Here is a 10,786-nt window from a genome sequence, read left to right as displayed (position 1 = left end):
GTAACAAGTAAGTTGCTAAGAACACTTTTACCTACTTATGCCATTCAAATCTCTGCAATCAATGAATTAAGGTATATACCAAACATGTCAGTCTCTTTGGATGCTACTATCGGTAAGCTACATTCTTTTGAGTTAAGTAATTTTGTTAACAGTGGGTCTTCGGTAAACAAAGCTGAATTTGCATTCAGTTCTTTTCATCTTGGTGAATCTAATGATTACAATAATAGAATGTATAAGTATGTTGAAGAAGATCACACTAGAGAAAGTGAGATATTTTGCAAAAACATGGAAGAAGTACACAAACTATATGAGGAAATCAGAAAGCAAGAAGAGTTTGAAGCATTATTGGCTAGAAGGTTACCGAGAGGCAAAGGTAAGTATAGAGAGAAGCTACCTTTAAAATGTTTTAACTGTGATAAAATTGGACATATGGCTTCTAACTGTCCTGATAAAGAATCTAGTGAAAAGAGAGAATACCGAGATGATAGACAGAAAGACAACCAATATAGAGGGCACCGAGACTTCAGAAGGAGAGATAGAAAGACATGCCTAGTAGCTGATGAGGAATCCAATGATGATAAATCAGATTGGACTGATACAGAGGAAGTTATATATGTGGCTATCAAAGATGGATCAGATGAAGAAAGGTATGAAGAAAAAATATCACACATAAATAATAATGATTCTTGGATCATAGATAGTGGATGCTCACATCACATGATAGGTGATAAACCCAAGTTTGTTAAATTAGAAGACTATGATGGAGGTTATATAAGATTTGGTAATTATGCACCATGTCTGGTGAAAGGTAAAGGTTCTATCACACTTCTTGACAATGCTAAATATGATGATGTATACTGGGTTGAAGGTCTGAAATACAATTTGTTGAGTGTAGTACAGCTAAACAATACAGGATACCGAATAGAATTTCAGTAAGGAATTGTCAAAGTTCATGACAAACATGGAAAGTTGGCTGCTACTAGGACTCAAACAAGAGGTAATACATTTCATCTTGACTCAACTCAAAACAATTGTCTGTATGCAAAAATAGAAGATACCTGGTTATGGCATAAAAGGTTTTGTCATGTAAATTTTGATAACCTGATCAAAATAAGCAAGGAGCACCGAGTAAGAGGTCTATCGAGCTTGGAAAAACCTGAGAATGCAATATGTCGAAGATGCCAGATGGGTAAAATGACAAGATCAAGCTTTACAAGTAAGTATTACACTTCTAAAGGAATTTTAGATCTTGTGCACACTGATCTTTGTGGTCCTATGAAAGTTCAAAGTTATTATGGTGATAAATACTTCATATTATTTGTGGATGATTACTCAAGGATGATGTCAGTTATGTTTTTAAAAGATAAATTAGAAGCATTTCAAATGTTCAAATGGTATAAGGAAAGAGTTGAAAATGAAACAGGAAGACAATTGAAATGTCTAAGATCTGATAGAGGAGGAGAATTCATTTCAGATGAATTTAACTTATTTTGCAATGATCATGGTAAAAAGAGACAAGTGTCTGCATTGAGAGCACCACATCAAAATGGGATAGCTGAAAGAAGAAACCGATCAATTGTAGATTGTGCCAGAACATTGATGATAGAAAAGAGAGTACCTCAAACATTTTGGAGAGAAGCAATAAGTACTACAGTTTACACCTTGAACCGAGTACAACTGAAGGAACTATGAAGACACCGTATGAAATCTAGTATGACAAGAAACCAAATGTAAGTTATTTTAAAATATTTAGAAGTAAATGTTATGTTCATAAAGATGACAAAAATGGAAAATTTGATCAGAAAAGCGAGGAAGGAACATTTCTTAGTTATTCCTCTAGGAGTAAAGCATTTAAATGTTTGATCAAATCATCTAACAAAATAGTGGAAAGTGCAAATGTGAAAATTGATGAATTTGTAGAAAGAAATGATGAAGGAAAATCCAAAGAACTAGAAGATTATGAAGAGTTTGTATATGTATAATCGAGAAGTCTTACTGAGAAAGCCAATGAAGAAAATGAAGAAAATACCCAGTTACCGAGTGATGAAGAAGATCATATAGAGCCTACCAAGCCTATATTAGCAAAATATGTTACAAGAAATCATGCATCATGTCAGATTATAGGAGATAAGGATGATCCAGTGATGACAAGGAACAAACTGAGACAGAACACATGTCTGATATCCGAGATTGAATTGAGGATAGTAAAAGAGGCATTGAGAAATGAAGATTGGGTGAATGTTATGACATAAGAGATTGAACAAATCAGGAAAAATGAAACATAGACACTGGTCCCAAGACCAAAAGAGAAGAATGTAGTCGGTTCAAAGTGGATTTTCAGAAATAAGATAAATGAAAAAGGTGAGGTCATTCGAAATAAAGCAAGGCTAGTTTGCAAAGGTTATGCTCAAGAAGAAGGAATAGACTATGGTGAGACTTTTGCATCTGTAGCAAGACTGGAAGGAGTAAGAACATTGTTGGCATATGCTACTTACAAAAATTTCAAGGTATATCAAATGGATGTTAAATCTACATTTTTGAATGGTATACTAGAAGAAGAAGTCTATATTGAACAACCTGAAGGATTTATTGAAGAGAAGAATAAAGATCAGGTATGTAAGTTGAATAAAGATTTATATGATCTAAAGCAAGCACCTAGACCATGGTATGAAAGGTCGCACTTTTACTTAATAAAGATTGGATTTATGAGGACTAGTGAGAGCAACATGTATATGAAGAATGATGAGAATAATGGAATACTGATTTCAACCATATTTGTTGATGATATTATTTTCTATGGAAATGATTCTTTAAGCAAGAACTTTGGAAATGAAATGTGCAAAGAATTTGATATGTCATTAATCAGTGAAATAAAGTATTTTATAGGTTTACAAATACTACAAATGAAAAATGGGATTTTCATTACTCAATCCAAGTACATAAAGGAAATCTTAAAGAAATTTGGAATGGAGGATTATAAACCTGTAAGTACTCCTATGACTACTAATTGTAAACTATCAAAGAATGATAAATCTGCATCTATTGATGATACACTTTACCGATCTATGATTGGGAAGTTACAATATGTAGTTCACAGCAAGCCTGATATAGCACATGCAGTTGGTATAGTTGCAAGATTTTATGCAGATCCGAAAGAAACCCATATGACAGCAATCAAGAGAACCTTTAGATACTTAAGACGCACTGAAGATTATGGTTTACTATATAAAAAGAGGAATGATTTTGACTTAAAAGTCTATACTAATGTTGATTGGGCAAGAAATATTGATGACAAGAAAAGCACAGGCGGTGGAGCTTTCTTTTTGGGAGAAAGACTAGTAAGTTGGCTTAGCAAGAAACAAAGATGCATTTCACAGTCAACAGCTGAAGCTAAATATGTCACTGCAACATTGAATTGTACCAATATAGCATGGATCAAACAACTATTGGAAGGTATGAATGAGACAGTTACCAAGACATTAACTATATTTTGTGATAACACTAGTGCTATTAACATTTCAAATAATCCTATAATGCACTCTAAGACAAAACATATTTCTATAAAGTATCATTATCTAAGAGAAGAAGCTCAGGAAAAGAAAGTTGTGCTAGAATATGTTAGCACAAAGGAACAAATAGCAAACATCTTCACAAAGCCACTGCCAAGGGACACTTTTGAGTATCTCAGAAGCAAGTTAGGGGTCCTACCCCTATCTAGTACTCACTGACAAAGTTCGGTGAAAGCATCAATTCGATGACTCTACAAATACTATTTGTGGATTGATGCTGATTTACACACTTTAGGAGGTTTTCTAAAGTTGTGCAGGAAACAGTGAATGAAGACAAGATGATCTGACCGAGACTAAGATGATACATTTGTTTATGTTTTAACAGCAAGGAAATTACTTCACTGGGGAAGTAATCATGCATTAGTTTTACTTTTGGCATTGTTGTCAAAGGGGGGGAAGACTAATGACAGGGGAAGAAGACTACATAAAAGTTTATAGCTCAAGGATAATAGGAGAATGATAGCAGTTCAAATCAATTGGAATAAATCAAGTTGGTAAGTTGGTATTGCCATCAATGCAAAAGGGGGAGATTGTTGGCATTTTCAATAGGTTTGTTGATATGAGGATATTGAGAAGGTTGTTGGAGATTAATTGATAAAGGATGATTACTGTCTTAATGATATTATTTTGTCATTGATGTCAAGCAATTGATTTTCTGATTCAGTATTGATGTTGCCATATCTTAAAGAGTACTTTTTATAAAGATGTCAGTAAGTGACATAGAGAGAATGTGAAAATGAAGGGGAGTAAAAAGATATTCAATGGGCAACTATTACTGAGTTAGACAATGATGAGATTATGTTATTTTGATTGATTTGATATCCTATATTTGTGTATTCAAGGACTAAATAAGAAGGAGAAAAGATCTCATGCATTAGAATGAGTAAAAGTTGATACTATTATATTTTACCGAGCAAGGAGCTAGTCGGTAAAGTCTGAGGTTATTGGTGTTGGTTAAAGAAGAGAAGCAAGTCATCAAGTTAATATACACTGAGCTATGAACCGAGATGAATACAGAATGTACCGAGTAAAGTTCAGTATCAACCGAGCAGTAACAAAATGCATTAGATGAATAAATACAATATTAAATGAAGGATGCCAATGAGCTGGAGTTTTATAGAAGATTGGAATGTCGAGCAAGAAGTTTGTTAAGGATCTACAGCAATGAAAATTCAAGAGGTAGATCTATAGCACAGATTGAATGGTCATAATCTAGCACAAGTACCAAGGAAGGAATACAAGTTCCAAGGCAATATTAAACATTTTTCAGATCAAATGATTCAATGTACCTAGTCAAGTTTGAAGATTAGATGGCTAAGATTAATCATGGCAAATGTGATTAAGAAGATTAAGCAGTTAGGAATTGCTTATAAATAAGGAATAATCGATGAACAAAGTATGTGGGCAAATAGAAGATCAGTGATGTTGTTGAAGTGATCACCGAGTACAGAAGATTGAAGATCTGATTGAAGAACAGAGTGAGGAGCCCAAAAAGGAGGAAAGGAAGAAGATAAGTCTCATGACAAGTTTATTTTGAGCACATAGAGTCTACTTTAACATTTTAGATGTGAAGTTGCAGATAGTTTTATTACTGTTATTTATTTCTGTAAGTGACAAGAAATCTCTTAACCAAGTGGACCTAATAGTCCTATTTGTAAATCCTAGTAAGGTAACATTCTAAATGAGTGTTTGAAATCCTTTGACAAGGTCACTTCTAACAAAGTGCAAGATTCTAATAGATCTGAGGGAAATCCCTTGACTGGGTCACATCTAGCAATGTGTATGTAATCTTTAATGAGATTGGCTTTTAACCGAGCATACTCTAGAAGAGTATTTTTTTTTGTGGGTCCAAAATCCCCCAGTGGTTTTTTCCTATTTGGGTTTCCACGTTAAATCTGGTGTTACTATCTTAGTTGCATATCAAGTGAGGGCTATCAAGGTTGAATCTGTTTAAGAGTTAGAAAAGTGAGTTTTTATGATTCACCCCTCCCCCTCTCATCCTACTAACACTTGGAATCAGAGCTATTAATAAATTACACATGGCAAATGTCTCTTTTTGGATTAAACAGATTAATAAATACAATTTAACACACAATCAAACATTTACATTTATGAATAAAACACGATACATATGGTCTTGTCTTTCCAAATTGACAACCCCTGGCTTCACAAACTCACAAAGGTCTAGGCTTGATTCTCCATATTGTTTCCATGGTCACATGGATATTTTTCCTACGCATCTCATTTTACACATTAGTAATTCCCAAATAACCACATATAAATTTAACATATAAAAGAATACAATTCAATCACACTGCATACAATTGCCATCATACAAATCAATATACCATATATCCAATGCAATCCACATAAAGCAATTCACATAATGACATTATCATAATCCTCATAAATTTCAACCATTCATAAGACATGCATCATATTTCTAACATCATAATAAAGTTCTGCAAATCAAAATAAATGACATACACCATATCAATGTTATCCAATCCTGGGATCATATAAAATTCTATATCCATAATGAATAGAAATGAAGCATCAATAATAGGTCCAACATGAAAATAATTGAAATGTTAGGATAGGTCGAGGTAGGGCCTCACACCCTCCCCCTCTAGGCATGAACTTCCTCTTGGAGTTCATCAAAAAGATGGGGGTACTGAGATCTCATATGTGCTACGTACTCCCATGATGTTGTAACCTCGTCATAGCAATCCCACTGGACCCTAACCTGGTCCAGCTCTTGACCTCAAAGGGCCAGAATCTAGCGAGCCAAAATGCGAATGGGCTCCAAAGCTAGCTGCCCGTCTGACTCCATCTACAAGGCATCCCAATCTAGAATATGAGGCTCATCATAAATATACTTCCTTAGAACTGATACATGAAACACATAGTGGATGCGTGATAGGCTAGGTGGCAATGCTAAATGATAGGCAATTGGTCCTATCCTCTCAAGGATCTCAAATGGCCCTACGAAGCGAGGTGTGAGCTTAGAACCCTTTCCGTAATGGATTGGACTCTTATGTGATTGCACTCTCAAGAAGACTTTGTCCCCAACCAAGAAGCTATGATCGATCCTCTTTGCATCTGCATACTTAAACTGTCTATCCTGGGCCTCTCTAAGATGTTGTCTAATCAAATCCACCTACTGCTCCATATCTCGAACTATCTCAGGACCGATAGCTACTCTATTCTCAATGCGGTCCCAGCTCAATGGTGTTCTACAAGGCCTATCGTACAATGCTTGAAAGGGTGGCATCCCCAAAGAAGTGTGATGCCCATTGTTATAGGAAAACTCTACCAAGGAAAGGTACTCTTCCCATCTAGTCTATTGATTCATAACGTACATGTGGAGCATATCCTCTAACACCTGATTAACCCTCTCTATCTATCCATCCATTTCTGGATGATAGGTTGTGCTGAAATTGAGTTTGGTGCCCATTGTTGCCTGTAACGCCTTCCAAAAGGAAGAAGTGAAGAGGGAATCCCTGTCAGAAATAAGCTTGCATGGGATGCCATGAAGTATGACAATGTCTCGCAAGAATACTTATGCCACTGCTGGTGCTATGAAGGTAGTCCAAACTGGTGAGAAGTGGGCCACTTTGGTCAACTTGTCAACTGTCACCAAGATGGCATCATGGCGACAGGATGATATGGGAAGACCAATGATGAAATCCATGGATATATTATCCCACTTCCACTCTGGTATAGCATGAGACTGGAGCAACCCACCTAGATGGCGGTGCTCTGCCTTGACTCTCTGACACTCAAGACATCATGCTACTAACTCAACAATAAGCTATCGCATACCTGGCCAATGATATAACTGTCTCAAGTATGAATGCATCTTCTTAACTCTAGGATGTGCTACATAAGGAGCTCTATGAGTCTCCATCACAATGAACTCTCACAACTCCCTGGAAGAAGGTACATAGATGCACCCTCTATGGCATAATAGTCCATCGGACTCTAAGGAATAATCAACATACTTTTCCTCCAGGGTCTCCTGAGATCGCATCACCTGACAATCCTCTAAATACAATCCATCCTTTGGCAACCACTGCAATATACGATCTCTCAAATCTATGCCCATAGACATGGAGTATACCTCATGACGTATCCTACTCAAGGCATCTGCAACTAAGTTTTCTTTCCCCTTGATGTAGTGAACGTCAAAATCATACTCACATAAAAACTCCATCCATCTCCTTTAGTGAGCATTAAGATTAGGCTGAGTGAATATGTACTATAAGCTCTGATGGTCTGAATGAAGCTCAAAATGATGACCCAAAAGGAAGTGTCTCCACCTCACAAGTGCCTACACTAATGCTGCAAGCTCAAGGTCATGAGTAGGGTAGTTAAGCTCATGAGTCTTAAGTTTCCTAGACTCAAATGTTATAGCTCTACCATCCTACATGAGGACTACTCCTAAACCCTCTAGGGAAGCATCTGCATAAACCATGAAGTCAGCTGACGGATCTGGTACTCTAGGGATAGGTGCACTAGTAAGTGCCCTTTTGAGTTCCTGAAAGGCCCTCTCACACTTCTCTGTCCACTCAAATTTCTTCCCTTTACACTGAAGATAAGTAATAGGATGAGTGACTCTAGAGAATCCCTCAAAAAAGTGACAGTAATAACCTGCTAGGCCCATGAAGCTCCTGACTTCTGTCACACTAGTTGGCACTGGCCAATCCATAATAGCTCTAATCTTTGATGGGTCAACTTAGATCCCATCATCGCATATAACATGTCCTAGGTACTTGACCTCTGATCTAAAGAAAGCACACTTCAAAAAAATGTCGTATAACTGATTGTCCCTCAAACACTACAATACCTATCTCAAGTGCTCCTCATGCTCCTTCTCATTCCAATAATATATCAATATGTCATCGAGGAACACAATTAGAAAATATTCAAGGAAGGTGTGGAATACCCCATTCACGAGGCTCATGAATACGGTTGGAGCATTTGTATGACCAAATGGAACCACGGTGAACTCATAGTGGTCATACCTAGTGCGAAAAGTGGTATTGTGGATATCGCTCTCCACTATTCTCAACTGATGGTACCTTGACTTTAGATCTATTTTGGAAAATACTTTGGCACCCTGAAGTTGGTCAAATAAATCATCAATCCTGGCCAAAGGGTATCAGTTCTTGATGGTCAATTTGTTCAACTGATGGTAATCCATACATAACCGAAGGGATCCATCCTTCTTCTTTACAAAGATGATTGGTGAGCCCCAAGGGGATATGCTAGGATGAATGTGACCCTTCTCTATAAGTTCCTCAAGCTACATCTTAAGCTCATTAAGCTCATTTGTGGTCATCCTATAAGGTGCTCTTCAAAACTGGCTCAGCTCTCGATACAAGGTCTATGTGAAAGTCAATCTCTCTACGAGGTGACATACCTGGCAGCTCTAAAGGAAACACGTCTAAATATCCTTTAAGAATAGGATGGTCATCAATAGATGGTTCCTAATTGTCCTCTTCCTCTCTATCACTGATGATGATGGAAAATAACTGGCAGCCCTTTCACATGCTCTGCTTAAGCTTCATTGTGGAAATCATAAGAAGTGATACAGGTCTCTGAATCCTAGTGATTACTATGGGAGAACCATGATCATCCTCACACTCAATCTTTTTCTAGTGACAATCCATCTTGGCTCTATGGGCGTATAGCCAATCCATGCCAAGTACAATGCCATAAGATCCGAGTGGTGTATCTCAAAGGTCTACTAAGGTGGTGGTACTACCAATCTGAAGTTGTCATCCCCTAACCTCTGATTCCATAGACACTCTTGTCCCTAAAGCTAACTCCACTTCCCAACTGACACCTTGCCTAGTTGCCACTAGCCCGCAATGCTCCACAACCAATGGAGATATAAATGAATCTGTAGCTCCTGAATCAAACAAGATAGAAACACTGCTACCTCTGATCATACCTGCAACCTCAATAACTGTGGCCTGATGCTCTACTTGGTGGTTGTCAACCGCTGTGAAGACTCTATGGGACTTGCCCATATCCCCAACTATAGGCTCTGATGCTACCATCCACTGATTGCCTGCCATCTAACCCTGAGAACACTCTCTCGCCATGTGCCCCATGGATCCACAAGTGAAACAAGAACCACAAGTCTGAAACTAGACACCCTGAGGCCTAGAGTATGACTACCCGCCTGTTCTGATCGAACCAATGTACCCACCCCTGGAGGACTACTGAGTCCATGCTGGAGGTGTGTAAGGAACCTAGGGTCACTAATCTCATCTAGGACCCTGACTGCCACTGCTTGGGCTTAAAGACCTATTGACTCTATGGAGGCCTCTGCCTCTGATTCTATTGTGACTATTGTGGAGGAGGGGTTTTGAAGGACCCTGATTAATGTCTTCCATTACCCTTCCAATGGGGTTTCTGAAACCCATAAGTCTGAGGTATAGGGTTTCAATTCTGGAACTGACCCCTCATGTCCTGAGGCCTACCATGAATCTTCTCTGCTATCAAGGCCTTCTCCATGGCAACCCAAAGGCTTCCTGGAGCTGCCATCCTCACCAGTCCTGCTATTCTGGTATTCAATCCCCTGATAAAATGGTTGATGAGAAGCTTCTCATCCTTCAGGTAGTCTACATAAGGTAAGAGCTCAAAGAACTTGCTCTCATATTGGGTCACTGAGAGACCCTTCTACCAAAGGTCATGGAACTCATCGATCCTACACTGCTTGAAGTGCTCTGACAAGTATCTATCCTTGAATCTCTCTATAAAGATCTTCGATGTGAGGGTGTCTGTAACTATACCACACTTGTACTCCTCCTACCTCTGCCATGTGGAAGTCATTCCTATCAAAAGGTGAACCACTACTCGTGCCTTCAGATTGCTCTCATAGGGATGCAATGCAAAGCACCTATCCAAACTCAAAAGCCAAGCCTCAACTTCTACCCCATTGGTAGATCCTCCAAAAGATGGTGGCTGAAGGCACAAAGCCTCTTTGATCTGATCCCTATGATCACGACGTGCTCTCTCAAAATATATTGGCACTGCTACTGGAGGTGGTTCGAGTAGATGAACGGACTCAGGCTCATGCTCAACCTGACCCTTTAAGGGATTAGGAGGTGGACTCCTACTCCACTCCCTAACTACTGATCTATGACTCTCAAAATTCTGGTTTTCTGCCTAAAGATCTACTGCTAGAAGCCTATCCTGAACTA

The sequence above is a fragment of the Cryptomeria japonica genome, chromosome 5 (genome assembly GCF_030272615.1).
Source record: "Cryptomeria japonica chromosome 5, Sugi_1.0, whole genome shotgun sequence".
In the NCBI taxonomy this organism is placed as follows: domain Eukaryota; kingdom Viridiplantae; phylum Streptophyta; class Pinopsida; order Cupressales; family Cupressaceae; genus Cryptomeria; species Cryptomeria japonica.
Note: the sequence above shows the minus strand (reverse complement) of the source record.